Source organism: Miniopterus natalensis, chromosome 13 (assembly GCF_054644295.1).
Source record: "Miniopterus natalensis isolate mMinNat1 chromosome 13, mMinNat1.hap1, whole genome shotgun sequence".
NCBI classification, from domain to species: Eukaryota; Metazoa; Chordata; class Mammalia; order Chiroptera; family Miniopteridae; genus Miniopterus; species Miniopterus natalensis.
In genome coordinates this window covers 23,518,120-23,535,398 of record NC_142093.1, presented here as the reverse complement: position 1 = coordinate 23,535,398, position 17,279 = coordinate 23,518,120, and the positions used below count along the sequence as shown (strand labels likewise).

General features: G+C 51.2%; 1 protein-coding gene across 2 annotated transcripts in view; it reads right to left on the bottom strand.

Moving 5' to 3' along the window:
* PRKCE (protein kinase C epsilon) overlaps nucleotides 1-17,279 on the bottom strand; it is a 412,732-nt gene that overhangs the window by 1,576 nt on the left and 393,877 nt on the right. The window lies entirely within an intron of this gene.

The following is a 17,279-nucleotide window of genomic DNA, read 5'->3' as shown; positions in this document are numbered from 1 at the left end:
ATCGAGTCTCCAGTCCCCCACTGTCCACAGCACAAAGCTGAGGAGGTGGAAGGGGCTCCGGCAATACTTTTTCAGACACACATTAACTGTTATTACCCAGGGTCGTTGACCTGGATGGTGGGATAAATCTTGTGGAAAGATTAGCATTATTGTTTGCAGGAGGAACAATATTAATAGATGCTATGATCTGTGGAAACCAGTAACCTAAAAGATGTTAATAAGCAGTCTGTGAAAAAAGTGGTCTTGAGATAGAGCTTTATTCTGTACCCTGCTCTCGGAGATCTGTCAGGCACCTTGGCAGAGTAAAGGCTCTGAGATGTCCTAGAGTTAAGAAACCCAGCTTGCGCTGTTCAGGCCAGCCTTCCTCAGACTTGACATATTTTTTTTCCTGAACAGCTTATTAATCTTTCTCCCTGAAGTAGAGATCCACAGAACCTGGCTTGGGAAGTGCTGCTTTACAGTTTAGAAAGCACCTTCACATTCGTGTGCTCATCTGGTTCTTGGAAGCGGGGTGTATAATTACCCTGATTGCACAGATGAGGAAACCATAGTTCACAGAGGCTTGGTGACTTGCCAGAGTCACGCAACTAGTTAAGAGCAGAGCCAGACTCAAATCTGGGTCCCAGCGTGAGGCCTCCCATGGCATGGACTGTTTGGAAAACGGGGCACTGGGCAAGTGAGAAGGGGTCAGATTCAATCAGGAGACGTTTAGGTAAAGCCGCTAGACTGAAATAAAGCCAGGAAGGCTCGGCAGCAGGCCAGCATGGTGGCACAGGGCTGCGGGTTGAGGACAGAGCGTGTAATGGGGACTGAGAAAGCTCAGCAGGGGGGCCTGTTTTCCAATTGTCCCAGACTGAAATCAGAATCAGATGGACAGCACGGAGCGGGGAGGAGAGAGTCTTCCAGAACCCATCGGTACGGCTTGGCATCTTCTCCTTGGGCTTGAGGGGCAAAGCAGGTAGGTCTCAGGGACCTTGGGGGGAGAATGATAGGACATAGAAAACCCGGGGGGTGGAGACAGGACCTGCTGCTGAAGGAAGCACGCATTGCCCTTGAAATGAGAGAGCCTAGTGGCTTAGTCATCTGTCAGGAGGGCTGGCCCCGGGCAGGAGGACTATCTGTTTTTCATCTCTACTGTGTACAGAGCGAAGGAAAAGGGGGACCCTGCGTGGAGACGGACTTCAGAGAGGAAAAAGGCCCATCCCCCGCCATGACGCAGGTTGGACGTGGGAGGGCGGGGGCCTGGGGAAAAGGTGTGGTGACTCCTCTCCTGAAGACCTCTTTCAAAGAAGGGTGGGTGCACTCCGAGGGAGAAGGGGCTACAGAGTGTGGGCCTGCGACGCTGGGGAAAATGAGTCCAGAAGGAGGAGAGGGGTGGGGACAGGCACTTGGGAAGCACTGAAGATCATCCCAGAAGGCGGCCATGGCATCCTCAGTGGGGGCCGAGGGCACTGGCGGGTAGGAGGGGCAGGAGTTGGGTGAAGAAGAAAGGCCAAGGGATAGGGCAGGAGGAAAACTCAATGGAACATCACCAAGGGTGGGCCATGCCCAGGTCTCCTGCATTTTCGGGGGCAGGACCACTCTCACTGGTTACTGATGAGGGCTGCGTGTGCACAGGGGATCTCGGGGAATCTGCAGACGCTCTGCCATCGGCTCTCCCTGTTTATCTACCTGTTTGTGCTTCACCTTCCAGTCATTGGTGTCTATTAGTCATGGAAACTGGTTTTGTTTCCTGAGGTCAGCTAGCATGGTTACAGACCTAGATTCCATATGATATCTGATTTTCACAACTCGCTGATTATGTACCGGGAATCAGGCCCAGCCAACACAGCTAGGAATGTCACCCTCAGAGGACCTCTAGCTCCATGGCGGGCCAGCTTGGGGAGCCATCTCGCTCAGGGAGCCACCTTGCTTAGCGCCGGGCTTCCCAGGGGTCTCAGAATCATCTGTGGCATCTGAGCCACTGGGTCATTCTTTAAAAGCCCTACAGGAAAATATACTTGGCTCACCCACCCCCTTACACAACCTGGTCCTGGCCCTGTTTTCCTTGGACATTTTAGGTGCATGTCAGTTACTCATTTCCAATTCAAATAGCCAGTATCCCCACTATATTCAATTACTAGTTATTAACTTTAGAGACTTGGGAAGTTTTCCAAAACAATTATTTCTGGGAAACACCGCTGCCTATTAATAGCATGAATGCAGCAATTAGCATCCTCAAATTTGAGGACTGGGGATTAGATCCTTCACTCACTGATTTTATTCTTTGAAAAGCAGCTGCCTTCCTCACAGGCACAAGACTTGACTCCAAGGTTCCAATGGGAAGATTCCCAGATACTCTCCCAGTTCCCCAGCACCCCAGTCATCCCAGATGCGTCCCTAATGCCTAAGCCAGACTCAGCTCACATTGCACAACCTGCAAGGTGACACTGGGACCTGTGGAATGACCTTCTACCTCTTCAGACCTTATCTCTTCTGAGAAGCCCTCCCCAGCCCTTGGCCCACACTGAGGGAAGGCTGCATAGAGAAGGAGAAAGAGCACCGGCTGACCTCTCACTCCTGTGCTGTCCTTTCCTGCTATACGACACTGTGTGAAGGTCACTCTTTGAGCCTGGGTCTTTTGATCTGTAGAATGCAGGTGGTAACAGGTGCCTTGAGGCTAAATGAGATGCCAAATGTTAGGTGCCTCAGTACCCCTGATATGTAATGGGCACCCAATAAATGTGAGTTTCTACTCTGCCTCCGAGTCTTAGCACTTGTGTGCCATGGGCAGGCACCATGCACAGCGTGGCTGTCCCCAGCACAGTCCATGTGATCTGCCTGTCAGTGCCACGAACCGCTTGGAGGCAGGGACTGTCTCACATTTCTCTGTACGCCTCCGAATCCTGAGCTAGTGCCGAGCTGGGCCTGCCTGAACATTCGAGTGCTTCCTCACAGTGCTTCACTCTTCTTGGGAAAAGCCCCAGGTTCTTACACACATACACTTCTCAGGCCCTTCAGGATCTCGTCCCGGCCTGCCCGACCAGCTTCGTCTCCCATGAAGTTCTCTGCACTCACTGGCTTGCTCCTGCCTCCAAGCCTTTGCACAGCTGGTGCACAGCTGGAACACCCTCTCCCCTCCTTGCCTTCTGCCCCATGTCCTTGTCACTGAGCTGACTTCTGCTCACCTTTCCTGTCTCAGCTTAGATGCCCTTCCTTCAGGAAGGCTTCCTTGCCCCTCTATGAATGTCCATGATCTCTCCTAACCCTTAACACAGTACTCAGGACACTGCCTGTCCTCCTATTCTCAATGAGCTCCTTGGGGGCAGGGGCCGGGCTAAACTCACCATTCCATCCCCAGTCCAGCGCAATGCCCGGCACACAGTGAGTGCTCAGTAAATATCTATTAAAAAATATGAATGAATGCACCTCTCTTACTGCTGCTTTATCTAGAGCCAGCAAAGTGATCTAGGTTTAGCACTAGTGGCAGCTGACCTGCCAGAGAGGTTTTCCATTGGGGCAAGTACAGGTGGAGTGAGGGGAAGGCCGAGGTCTGACTCATGAAGGGCCTGGAGTGGGGAGACCAGGACACTGCAGCCCCACAGGGCCCCGGGAAACAGGCAGGCTTAGGCCTGGTTCATGGGGTTTCCTCTCCCAGCAGCAGTCAACTCGGGCACTAGGCTTCCCTGATCACCGGTACAAGATAGAAACAGGTTCAGCCAGGGTTTGGGAAATTGCATTAAGGCAGATGGGTTAAGAGGAGGTTGGGGACTTAGTGGGTATGTCCCTAATCCTTGTGGTTGGGCTTAAGGGAAACTGACATTCCTATTCCCTTTGGCATCCCTTCAGAAATGAGGTCTTAGATTTGAGAGGTCCAGGGGTGACCCTGGTGAAAGGGCACAGTGGGGGGGTGAAGCAGAACTTATGGGAACAAAGTTACAGTCACTCCAGAGCCTTCTGAAAAACTGCATCTGAGAAGCAAAGCCACTGAGCTCATCTTATAAATCACTTCGAGGCCACGGAGCACTGGGGTCTCAGCCGGGTGTGGTGGTGTTAGGAGCCCAGCACAGACATAGACAGGCAGCCTCAGAGCTCGTTTCCTATATGGCTGATGCAATTCACTCCGGGCCCTCGCTGTACTGAAGTCATAAACACAAGCTTTCAGAGGAGCCAGAGATGCCTGCTTGTGTCTCCATTCGATCATCAGGAGATCAACAGATAACTGTTCTGAAGCACCGAGAAAACTCCTTGATTACATGCTGGGGCATGGGGCTGGCTTTCATGTGGCCGCCTTGCTGGTCCCTGCCCACCTCTTCACCTCTGCCTGGCACGACAGCAAGAACCTAGGTAGAGTGGCTGCAAGCCAGAGGCACCCTGCCCATGACTGTGACCAGCACTGGGGAGACATGCTGTCTCCACATGGTCTCCAAAGGTCAGCTTTCCTCGAGGTCCCATGTCAGGATCCAACTGCCCAAGTCTTTCCTGACACCCCCTTCCCAGTCTCCATGGCACTTCCTGGACCCTGCATTTGGTCCCTTCTAATATTCTATGTGTGTCCTAATATCCTCTCACATCCCTCAAGGTACCCAATGCAAAGCGGGACACACAGCAGACACTGAATACTCATTTGCTCAAAATAATTGTATTCACTGTCACAGTCAAACCCCAAAATTCTTCCTAGCTTTGAAATGTCCATAGTCGTATCTAAGCTTGATTTTCCTTTTTAAAATATTCTAAAAGAAAAGGCAAGAATTTCAACAATGAGAATGTTTGCGCAACGTCAGTTAACTGCATGCAGCCTGGCTCCACAGTGTCTTGCCTGGCTGGAATGCTGGGTTGGAGAAGAATTTCAAGTTAACTATCATTTACCTAGGAATTTCTCTAAACATGGTCCTCCATCCCCCACCCCCTTTTAGTTTTGCTAACCAAGGACTGGTCATACTTTTGGACTTTCTTTATAGAAAACAGGGCAAAATGTACAGAGTTCCTACGGCCTGCGCTGGCCGTGGAGCCTTTCACAGCACCTGTCTCACCCCGTCCTCTGCGGCTCCCTCCTGTCTCTCGTCCATCTCCTCAGAACGTGTGGCCAGAGCTGACTGATCCGTTCTCGACTCTGGTCTGAGCAATGCCACGTTCAGCGGCGTGACCCTCCACTTGGTGGAAACCCTCAAATGAAACTGATGTCTAAGACTATCAGTGTTTTACCGCTCCTTAAGTAGCTGTGATAAACGAGTTTTATTAATCCAATGTCACCCTGTTTAGGTTCAGTTGGGTCCCCCAAATAGATATGTCAAAATCCTAACTCCTAGGACCTCAGAATGTGACTTGATTTCGAAATAAGGTCTTTGCAGATGTAATCAAATTAAGATGACGTCACTAGGGTGGGCCTTAATCCCCTATGACTGGAGACCTTATAAGAAGGGGAAATTTGGACACGAAGACGGACATGCTTAGAGGGAAGGTCACGTGAAGAGCCATAGACAGAGTGACAGGGGTTCCACAGGGTGCATGACCCAGCAGACCCCTGGGCTCGGACTTCTAGCCTCCAGAAGTGAGACAATACGTTTCTGTTATTCCAACCCCTCTGTGTGGTGCTGTGCTGTGGTGACCTCAGCACCTTCTACTTTGTCCTCTATAAACAGCCCTCTCACAAAGCTGACATCCAGTCCCACCAGCACACTTTGGAAGTGTGGTTGTTGAATCTACTGTGACTCTAACAGCCACGGTCATGTTTCCCACCTCGTTCGGGAGGACGGCAGCGGACACGTCAGATCTCCTAACTTTCAGGTGTAGCCGGGCTGCACGGTCACACAGTTCTCCAGCGTGTGGCCTCTGCTCTAGCTGGTAAAGTTGCTTCCACCTTTGATGGGAGCAGGAAATCAAGACACCTTTGCTTTTTAAGCACAAGTGATTAGCTTCATGGCATTTAAAAATGGGAAGCCGCTTGGTTCCGGCCACTCCTTGGTCCAAAGGAGAGAGTCGTGGCAGCCTGGTGGCCTCCGTTGCCGGCATGCAGAGACAAAGAGCCACCAAGCCTCAGGCGGTGGCTTTGAATGTCCCACCCCCCAAATTTGGTCTGTTGCCTCTGATCCAAACCACGTCTAAGGGGAAGCTGCTTCCCTCCTCAGGCAGCTGTATGCATAAATACATTTAAAAAATGGACCAGGCCCCTTAGACGCCAGCATCTGGGTAGACAGCAACAGCTGAATTCTGTCAAATCAGCTGCTTGATGGAATTCAACTATTTCCCTCTTTTCTTGTCCCCTCATTATTATTGGACTATTAAAAAATACACATTTCTAAATACTCTACTGGAAGAGTTACTTTGGAAACTCTTATTAGCTAATGCCAACCTCCTCCCTCACACCTAGCAAATACTCCAGTGATCAAAGGCGCCCAGCCGGCTGCAATGTGTGCGAATCAGCCCCTTAGAGGGGCCCATAGACCCAACCCTCCAGACCTGCATTGTAGGGGAGGGTGGGAACCCCATTATAAAGAAGTTGTTACCAAACTTCGAACACTTATTATGATGCTTTTTAAACAAAACTTCAGGCAACTCCCCGAAGGTTGTCTGGGAGGCAGTGTCAGTTTAGAAACCTCCAGAAGTTTGAAAGGAGAACCCAAGACACAACTCCCTGGAACCCTGCTCCCAGAGGCACAGGGAACACAGTCCTTGTCTGCCCTTGGTAACTGGGGAGCTTGGCAAGGTGACTTTCAAAGCTGCTTCTACCTCTAAATCCTATGGCTCAGTCATTGTGAGTAAAAGTAAAGTGTTTTATTTATTTATTTATTTTCCTGAGTCAGAAAATATTTATTTTATACAGATTAAAGTATAAATCTTTTTTTTAATGTTTTAGTTAATAATTTTATTTTATTTTTATTTAAATTTATCTTTATAGTTGAAAGTATTACAGATATCCCCAAGGTAAAGTATTTTAAGTAAGCCTTCCTAAACTGGGTACCCACTCATAGAGTAGAGGTAGAGAATTTTCCATGAAGGGCAAGGCGGTCAATATTTTAGGCTTTGTGGGACACAGGGTCACTGTCACAACCACTCTACTCTGCTGTCATGGCCCAAAGCAGCTGCACACAAGATGGAAATGAGTGAGTGTGGCTGTGTTCCAACAGAACTCACTTTATGGACCCACACAATGCTCACGCATCACAAAAGGTTCTCTTCAACAGCTTAAGAAAAGTGCAAAAACCATTCTTAGTTCAAGGACTGCACAAAAAGAGGCAGAGGGCTGGACCTGGCCTGCAGGCCACTTTGCCAACCCCTGCACTAGATAAGGGGCTCAGGGCTCCCTGGAAGCTGGTAAAATACAGCCCAGTGTGCTGTGCGGGGTGGGGGGACTCGGCAGGAAGGCCCAAGTGGCCCCGCAGAAACGGCTGGGTAAAGTCCCTCAGATGCAGACTGTGCTCTTTCTAGAGTGGCCTTTAAAGGCCAGTGAAGCCGTCTATCTCAAAGTTTTAGCTCCACAGACATGGTATTTCTTCATCCTTTTCGGGAAGGAGGTATTTCTGGGTAGAAGGACAGTGCTGATACCGGCTTCCTCAAATGCTCCCAGCGCACCACCCTCCCCAGCCAGCCCGGGTCCGCACCTGTGCCTGTGACTATTTGACTAAAATCTGGAAACAAAAGTACACAGCATACATTCCAGTCAAGAGTCGTTTTGGGTCCCGTGGTTAAGGATGAGTCCTGTGACCTGTACAGTGAACTCTGGCTCTTGATGACATTCAGTATGGAATTTAGAAATGGCCTAGAGGTGTCTCTAAGTGCCCCATGAGTCCGGGCTCCCCTGGGAGGCAGCAGCGTCTCAGGGCGGGTCACACCCGCGGCACCTCCCATCGCTAGCAGTGCCCAGGTCGCAGCCAGGCACGGCCAGCTCCCCTTTAATTAAACGGACCCTGATGAGTCCCCGGAGGATGGCAGAGGGCAATAGCTTTTCTCACACAGGTGAGCTCACCACCCTCCAGGATCAGAAATGAGAGCAAAGGAGGGCCCATTTCCCTCTCAAATACAGCAAAGGAGCTCTGAATCCATCCCTGAGGCCGCTGACGAGAAGGGTGGGAAAGGAATGGCCTTTCCTGGGGAACGATCCCCGAGCCAGGCTGGTCACCCTCCGGTACCTCGATCGCCCACGCCTCTTTCCAGGCACTCCTTGTCAGTGGGACTAAATAGTGACTTACTCCATCACTGTTTGTCCACGAGGCTGGAAGCTTGTCCTGCCTGGGTGTCTGTTTTGTATTTCTAGCACCAGCACAGTCCTTGGCACAGCCTCAGTTTCTTCATGTGGAAAATATAATAAAGCTCACTTTTCCTAAGTGCTTTACCTGCCCGACTCACTGAATCTCACACACAGCCCTACTGGGAGGCCACACCCCCGCTGGGAGATTAGGAAACAGCGTGCCCAAGGTGCATGCCAGCCAGCGGAGACAGAGCCAGGAATGGATTCAGCTTGTCTGACCCCGGGGCCCTTGTCCCTGGCGTGTGGCGGCCTGCCTCCTGCCGCAGGCGTCAATGCGTCCATGTGTGCAAAGGGCTGAGTGGCTCCTGGCAGCAGTGTGGTTGCCATGTTACAGGGAAGATACAAACAACGCATTCTGCCCCGGGCCCCTCACGGTGCATGAGGCTGCCATCCCCACCATGCCTTTGGGGGGCATTTCTCAGACATCAGGGTGAAGGGAGGCATCGTCCTTCAAAGCTTCCCGTTATAAGCAACAGTAAGAAATACATTTTATATATGACCCAGTGCACAGCACCTCATACCACCCCAAGAAAAGACTCAGCAAGCTCTACCCTACCTTTACTATATGTGATACATTCCATTTGCTAGTCTAATATTCTATCCCATCCCATCCCATCCCATCCCATCCATCTTTCATTAAAAGTTTTTCTGTACCTAGACCACTAAAGTGATTTTATAACCCACTGTTGGGTAGGCCCAGAAGCAGGATAAAGGGGCACCCAGCAGTAGTGCCTGGAATGGAAAAAGTGTAGAAAACACAGTGTGGATATCCAGGAATAAAAGGCCTCGGGAGGAGCCAGTGCCCTGCCTGCCGTGGCTTGCCTGAGGCCTGAGCTCCTGAGCCAGGCTTCACAGCAAGCTGGCCCCACGCAGCGGACGTGCCACGGCAGGACCCATGCCTGGTGCCGCACCAAGAGCCCGCGCCCCCTCCGAATGTGGGTAACACACACAGTGGCAAACCTGGCCACACTCTGCTTCTAATCATGGGGCCCTTTAGTATTTATTATCTACTTTTCAAAGCAGTGCCATCATTGACAGTCGTTGGGTTTAGCTTTCCAGGGATAACTGCTGGTACCCAAAGAAAAAAACTTTCCAATCTGGCCCTGGCAAAAGCCCCGTTCCTCCACTCACTAATCTTTTCCCTCCTTATTTATGAAAATGTTCTAGATAAAGATCAGTTTTTTTGGCCCAGGATTCATTATTGCTCTGCCTGCTGGCTTTGAAACAGAAATGGTAAACACTCTAATACATGCCTCTCAAGTCAAGATGAGGTCACTCACCTCCTTTTATCATTCAACAATGTCAGGTTTCCTAATGCAGGACCTTGTCACCCCCAATTCCCAGGCAGATATTGGAATCAGTCTTGGGTCATAAAGGTGAGAAGATAATTTAGAGATGGAGCTAAGAGAGAAACATTCTACGGAAAAACACTGTAGATCTATTTATTCATTCCACAAATATAGACTGAATTCTCACTATGTGCCAGGAGGATGCAGCTGTGAATATAACAGAGAAAAAGCCCTCCCCTAACAGACTAACCAGATCTTGCTAATAGATGTGGGTGATGGACACATGGGGATTCTCTCTACTTTGGTATATATTTTAAATGTTCCATAATAAAAAGTTAAAAATATAGTTCTCAAATCTCAGACACATGATGCTGAATGAAAGAAGTCAGACACCACGAGTGCATACTACATGGCTCCATATATATGATACTCTAGAAAAGATCAATCTTCTCTTCAGTGACACTGCCTGAGGCAAAGGGTGCTGGGAACTGTTTGGGGGCTGGAGACGTCCTATTTATTCACTGTGCTCGTGATTACATGGGTGTATCCATTTGTTAAAACACATTAAAATGTACACTTGAAATGAGTAAATTTTATTCTACATAAATTTTATTACAATGACATTGATTTTAAAAATCCTCAAATCCCTGTCCTCATGGAATGTGTTTAAATGGAGTGGCTGTGGCTGGAACAAATCTTAGGGATTGTGTAAGGTCCTGCTTTATAGGAAGGGAGCAGAGAAATTCTGGGACTTGCTCAGGGTCTCACAGACACTAACAGCGGGGGCCAGCACCCGGCTCTGTCCAGCACTGGCCTCTTGCTCGCTGCCTGTCATGCAGCTGGGGCTAAATTCTGAGCCCCGTGCGTGGTGGCTGTATTCTGCAGCATTAGGTGGAAGACCCACCTCCCAGGCGCCCGGGGACGTGCAGCCTAAACCTGCCATGCGTCTCCAGGAAGACCTCCTGTTACTTTTCAACACGAACAGAGAGGCCAACAGCTGCGGGGAGGAGGACAGGAGCCTGTTTGTCTGATGCCCCAAGTCAAGGTCTGTTTTATTTTGTAAGTCATTTCAGTTGATAAGCCCTACTCTGGTTTATCTTCCTATCTCTCTACTTAAGGCAAGAAACATATTTCACCATCCTGGCCACTCTTTCCCCTCCTCCACACCCAGCTGGGTTCACAAACTTGACATGCCCCATTGACATTCAAGCTCGGTGCCCCAAGGAAACCCCTTGGTGCTCAGAGTAGGTCTCAGCGTAGGCTCATGGGCCAGGTCTTCTCACTCTGAAGAGGCTGGGGTGGGTGGGAAACCTTACTGAACCTTCACAAATCGATCGTGTTTGTCAAATCCCAGAATTCTAAAATGACACTTGAGTGTCAGGTTTAGGCCAAACCCAACTGTCACCAGATGCTACCCCAGCACACACAATGGGGAATAAACAGGGCGCCAATCCCCCCATATGCAAAACTGGGTTTCCAAGAGCTTCCTTCCTCCATGGCAGATGTGTCCTGGAGAATCACGGTCCTGGACTTGGACGCTGGGATGGGTGTGGGAACTTAATCAGCTTGCAAAACATCCCTCGATGCCCACACCCTTCAAAGAGCAAAATTCTGGCTTCAGGGCTAAAGGACCGAGCCCCTCCGTGGGGAAGGTTTAATGTTCTTTCTGCTTTTACTTTGATCAGATTATCCAGCCTCTGACCATTGCCCCTCCCTCCACTCCTGGCTGCCGGACCACCCTTTAGCCTTCCCTGCAGCGACAGGCAGGAGGGCGCTGTTCAAGTGGCTCCAACTGGACAGGATCTTCTATAAGACCAGTCGGGAAGATGCTCCTGTGGCACACAGAGGCCCTGCCTCCCAGCCTCTCTGAGGAGCCCCGTCTTCTTATCTCTTCCCCTCTCTCTTCTATCAAACCTCAAGACTGCTCTCCCAAAGTCAAGTCCTTGATTTTACCCTATTGTCTAGTATTCCTCAAGTATTTATGTTATAGCACGGTGTCGTCCCTCATCTGAACTCCTGGCCCCTCCACCCCTCTGGAACAGGAATATTGTTCAGTCCAGTTTCCCTCTGCCGAGACCTCCACTGTCTCCATCGCTATCAGCGTCACACCATCCCCAGTGCTCACTGTACACCAAGGCCTATCCTAATCAGTTCACACAATTAGGTTTTTAGATACTACTATTCCCAATCTATGGATTGGCAGACGGAGGTGCAGAGAGACGCGATACCTTTCCCAAGAGCCTACAGCCTAAACTGGAACCTGGGTGCATCTGATCCTACAGCCTCCAAACCTCACACCACCTGCTGCAATCCTTAAGTCTTGATTCTGGGAGTCTTGGGATGAGAGGAAGAGGGGCTTTAATGGGCTGGGGAGGGGTGGTGAATGGAGAGAGAGGGGCTAAAGTACACTGAGAACCTACAGTGAGCAAAGCACCTTCGGCTTATTACCTAATCCTGTTCCTGATCCCGTGAGGCGTTGCCATCCGTTTCACAGGTAAGGAAGTCAGGGGGCTCAAGGAGGCCAGAAGTCTGGGGCAGAAGTGAATGTGCAGGTTCACGTGGCCCTGCTGTGATAGCCATTTTATTCAACCCCAGGCTCTCTGAGATCAAAGCAGTACCACGCCCACTGTACCATGCCACCACCTGGGCCAGCTACAGAAAACAGGTTCCTGGACTTTCCCACGCCTTCCAGCCCCGCTCAGCATCCTAGCTCTTTGAGGGACCTTGCAACCTCTGGGAGGCTAAAGGCTCTCTCTATAGCATGGGCACTCGGGGGGATGTACTAAGTGACAGGCTCAGGAGTCGTTTGGCCCTGCTTCTGCTCTGCCAGGTGGATGATGGGGACAGCCTCTAATGACCAGCTGGGCTCTGTCTTTGTGGTCCACGCCATCAGGTGGTCTCTGGGCAAGTGCGCTGACTTTAGGGGAAGGGGCTGCCTGTTCAGCAGGGCTCCTCCTCAGGCCACGAAGTCGGTGAGGGTGTGAGGGTCTCAAACCCACTTCCCAGTTTCCCCCCAGCACAGCCCGGTCATGCAGGAGCATGCAGGAAAGGCCTCCCTGGGCGTCCCGCCATGCAGTGGGGATGGCGAGATGAACACGGATCATGAGGTTGGAAGGGCCTCCATGTCACCGGCCTGAGGGCTCACCTACCTGGAGAGACTCCCCACTCTGGAGGCCTTACCTTAAAGAGGGACATTCACACTGAAGCGAACTTGAAAAGAGAGAACACGTACACAAAGAGAAGTTTACTTGGCCAGCATTTTCCCTAATTGCCTTTGGCTTTTGCTGAGGACAGCTAGGTTTCTGTGGACACAGATCTCTCTTTCCTCCACTGGCTTCCCCTCATTTTGGTGCCAAAGTCCTGGGATCCATAATCTCAGAGCCTAATGCTTTTTCAGAGGTAGATTGGGGGGAAAGGAAGAGTATGCAGGAGGGAAGCTAAGAGTGAACAAAATACCTCCAAGATCTGCAAGGTCAAATGACGCCCTTCAACCACACCAAATATATCACTTCTGCCCTCTATGGTCCCCAAAGAGGCAAACCCACCAGTAACACAAAAGCAAAATGTGCTACTTTTACTGACAACTAGATGATGCCATCATCTTGGACCCAAATCCCCAATGGGACAGACCAATGAATTTGCTTGGAGATTTTTTCCAGCATCAAAGGCCTTGGCTCCAGCCTTGCTGGCTTTCCCATCCCCCGCCCCCTCCCCCCCACTGCTGGGGTGCCTGCCACCCACTCTGTGTCGCTGCTCTGATGCCAGCCACCCCGGAACACTGATCTGAGTCCCTGGTTTATGCTGATGGCACATTGTTTGCACAACATCAGGTGAGTGTGAGTGGACAGGAGGGCAGAAGGGAAAGCAGAGAAGGGGAATGTATAATACAGCTGGAAGGACAAATCAGAGGGACATCTGCTTGTAGAAACAGGGGCCCCTGCAAACGTTCTAGGGTGGGGACCAGTGCAAAGGATCATAAATAAACCTGAAGGCAGGAAACCCAGTGACCTAGTGACAGCTGGGGAATCAGGGCAGGGGTTAGACTGCGAGGCTTAGGCGCCAGGGAGCAGATATCTCAGCTTAGCAAACATCTCAAGAAGCCAAAGGCCTGGAGGGGACAGCAGCCGGTGGAGGTATGTGATAGAACCTGACCAGAGGCCAAATTCCAGCTGTGAATCTGGACAGTCTCCTCGGTGCTATCTTCAGAGGGTGAGGCCTGGGGAAGGGATGGGACTCAGGCCAGGGAGCTGCTCTCCTGCCACATCCTCAGCCCCCGTGGGGGTGATCCGGGGACCTGAGCCTCCAGCTGCGCCAGCCTCGGCAGAGTACAGATGCACTGTACCCACCAGAAGGCTCTGCCAAGGAGGGGACCCAACTGTGTTGTGGGGGTGGAGATGGGTAGGAACTCTGGAAAACATGCCACTACACCTTGGCTCTTCTTAAGTCTTAGACTGGATGACTTGACCTTCACCAGCCTCACCTCCACCACTGACCACCAGGCACAAACATTTCTTTCCTGAATCAGACAGACACCCCACCTCAGATTTAGTACAGCCAACTGGGTAGCAGGATAGTAGCTGTTCAGCAGGTTCCTGGGATTGGTGGCATTTGGGTGTGATGTTAGTAGACACAGGGAGGGAGCAAGGGGAGCTGGTCCAGGCAGAGGAGACCCACCATCCCCTCACAGGCCCCAGGCCCTTGACTGGATGCCCTGGGACCTTCCCTGCCCAGACCAGGGGCCTCTGCACCTGGTTTCTTTGTGAAAACACAGGCACTGTGTCTTCTCAAGGCCACCACCAAACTGCAAGCCTGAGGATGTGTGCTCAGACTTGCCCCCCGCTTCTCAGTGTCTTTCCTTTGACTTAAAAGTCTGTCCCTAAGATCCAAGAACCTCACTCTGTCCCCGGCCGCTTGCAACCCACTATCCTGGCCACTTCTTCCCAGTGTCAGCCTCCAAACCAGCTTTCCCTCACTTCCTCTGTCAAAACCTTTCTCTCCAGCTGCCCCCTGATGTGTCCTCAAGTCATGTGGCACTGAAAGCCTGTTACATGATAGAGCTCCCTGCCCGTGACAGAAGATGGCTTCTGTGGGGTCATACCTCCATTTCCCAGTATCTCTCTAAAGAGCAGAGATCTAGCTTGCCTGTGGGTAAGGCTGACGCTGCTTATGGAGCACAGAGCGGTCCTCACTGCAGGTTTCTGAGCCAGGCAGGCACCCACCCCCCAGAGCTAATCCTGGGTGGGTTAGAGGGGAGTGAAGGCTTATAAAGACCTTACATGAGTTTTCACATTGGTCCTGCAAGGGTCTCAGAGATGAGTAGAGTATATCCATCACTGCGGTGGACTTTAATTCAATTTAAAATTCACTTCTGCTATACACAAGCCCACAGATGACTCAGGGTGGCGCCATTCACGTTTTTCCGAAAAGAGCTTTCAACTTAAGCGCAGATTTGGGACACCTTTCCAACTTGCTAACTAGAGGAGGACTGTTCTTTTCTTTCCCAATTTTGATATTTCTCCAAAGAGAAATCTCTAGTCTGAAGGATTTAATGTGATTAGATACTTGAATAACTTAATTCTTTAAAGACCTGTAGCTGAGAACTCTGTGAGGCTCAATGTTATTCAGCTGGAAATGGGATCAGAAACACCTTGTTGACAATGTCAGTTTCCCTCTTTACCCTTCCTTCAGATGTTCTGAGTCTCTCCTCCAAACTGAACTCGAATCAACCGAATACACCCTGTCCCCTGACCCCGGAGTGGCGAGGATAACTCTGGAGGTCCTGAGTGTGAGTAGGAACATGCACAGGAGGTGATTTCCAAGGCGGTGGTGAAATGGGCTTCAGGAAGGCTAAGAAACTTTGAAATTGGTGGGAGCTCCCGGGGGACCCCTGCCCTTTTCCTCTGCCATCCTCTCAGGGGTGCTAAGCCTCTGAGCCTACTTGAGCCCCCGGGCAAAGGAAGCTTGCTGAGTTTTGCCCTTGCTCCCAGGTGGGCATTTGTCTAGAGGTCCAAGGACGAAAAGCATAGGTCCCTTGTACTCCAGGGGGACCTGGGGTCCCACCTGACCCCCATGTGGTCCCAGCCCCCTGACTCAGGGATGTACTTCATTTGGTGGTACCCAAGGGCCCCCTCACACCCCTGCCCAAGAAGCACCTGCATTCCTGGTCAGGGACAGCTTTCGGGGGATCACTGCCTGTCGGGGCCAGGTGAGGCTGACAAACTAATGAATCAGGGTCATGTGCTCAGCCTCCTGGTTCATTCCTCACTTTTTTCCCTTTCCTCTGTGTCCAGTTCCTTCTGCATGCCTCAGGCCACAGAAACCTCGCACCTGTTCTCCACACCTTTCCCTCACTTGGGGAGGACAGGACAGGTACTGCTCCAAGGGTCACTTCTCCCAGGTCTGCACTTTCATTTGGCTCAGAGTTCAGACCAGGGGGTGGAAGCCCCAGCGTGGACCCCCAGTGCTGTTAGGGCTTTGGAAAGGGCTTTGGGGGCCAGAGCTTCTCAGCCTCCCGAAATCTCAGACACTCTTCCCCGCTGGGTTCGCGCACTGTTTGCAACCTGTTCTGTGTCAGTGAGAGACTCTTCTCCACGAATCCAAACCTGAAACTTCCTTGTGCTTTTTATCATTAAAGATCTCCCTAACTGCTTGCTTCCATGTGGCCTCTGAGCAAAATCCTGGCCTCTCAGCAGGACCTGCCGCCTGCCTCTGCCCCCCACGGCCCCCTGTCGCCCTCACATCCCTGCTGATGGTCCCGGGGGGCTTGCCCTGTCCTCTCCACCCTGCACGCCGCAGGAAGGGGCTGCTCCTCCGGCCCTGCCCCAGCCCTCCACAAGCTTAGCTTCAAGTCATTTTGTTGACCTGAAGCTCAAATTGAGGTTTAACTCATTTTGTAGGCCTGCACCGGCTCATCAGTCCTCTATCTTATACTGAGTTCCTGTTTGCTGGGCCTGGATTCTTTACTTAGCTCTACTTCCCAATTTTATTTGGGTTGATTAATTTAGTTAAACCTAACTTAACACGTCACCCTCAGATCAAGATTCTCATTCCTCTTGCTCCTCTGCCTGCCTCTGGGTTCCTACTTCCCCTGACTTGTCAAGGGTACAGACACCCGCAGAGACCCTGGGGTGGGGGCAGCCTTCGGCAGACTGGCACGTACAGCGTGAGTGTGGCACAGCAGGCCACAGAGCTGTGGGGGTGATGGGCGGGGGTGGGGGTGATGCTAACCAGGAAAGGAGGTGAACCTAATCTAGCCTGTTCCAAGCTATGTGCTAGCCACTGAAAAATTGTAAAACCAAAGAAGAAAGCAAATGAAGAATGGTGACAGGACTGAGTGTCCAAGGACGGTCAACCCGCCATGCTCTGGAGTCTGGCTGAGGCCTGGACCACACCCTTCGGCTGAGAGTTACCTGCCCCCCAACAGACCATTTCTGAGAAGCACAGCAGTATCAATAACCAGTAATCACTCCCCAGAAAACCTTTTGGAATATAATGGAATTCCTCTCTGATGAGTCACAAAGCACAGGAGGGTCCTTCATGTACCTGGTAGTGAGGAAGGAGGGGCCGTCTGACAATGTGGGGTGACTGAGGGCTGACAGGGCTTCTGCCCAGTAAATTCCTATATTACCATCGACCTTCACTCCCAGTGAGCAAGCCAGCTGGCTGCCCAAGTTTTCAGCCTCATCATGCTGAAAGCCAACAGAATTAAGATATCCCCCCCCCCCCCCGTTCTTGCTGCCTTTAGGGGAGCAGCACCACCCTGT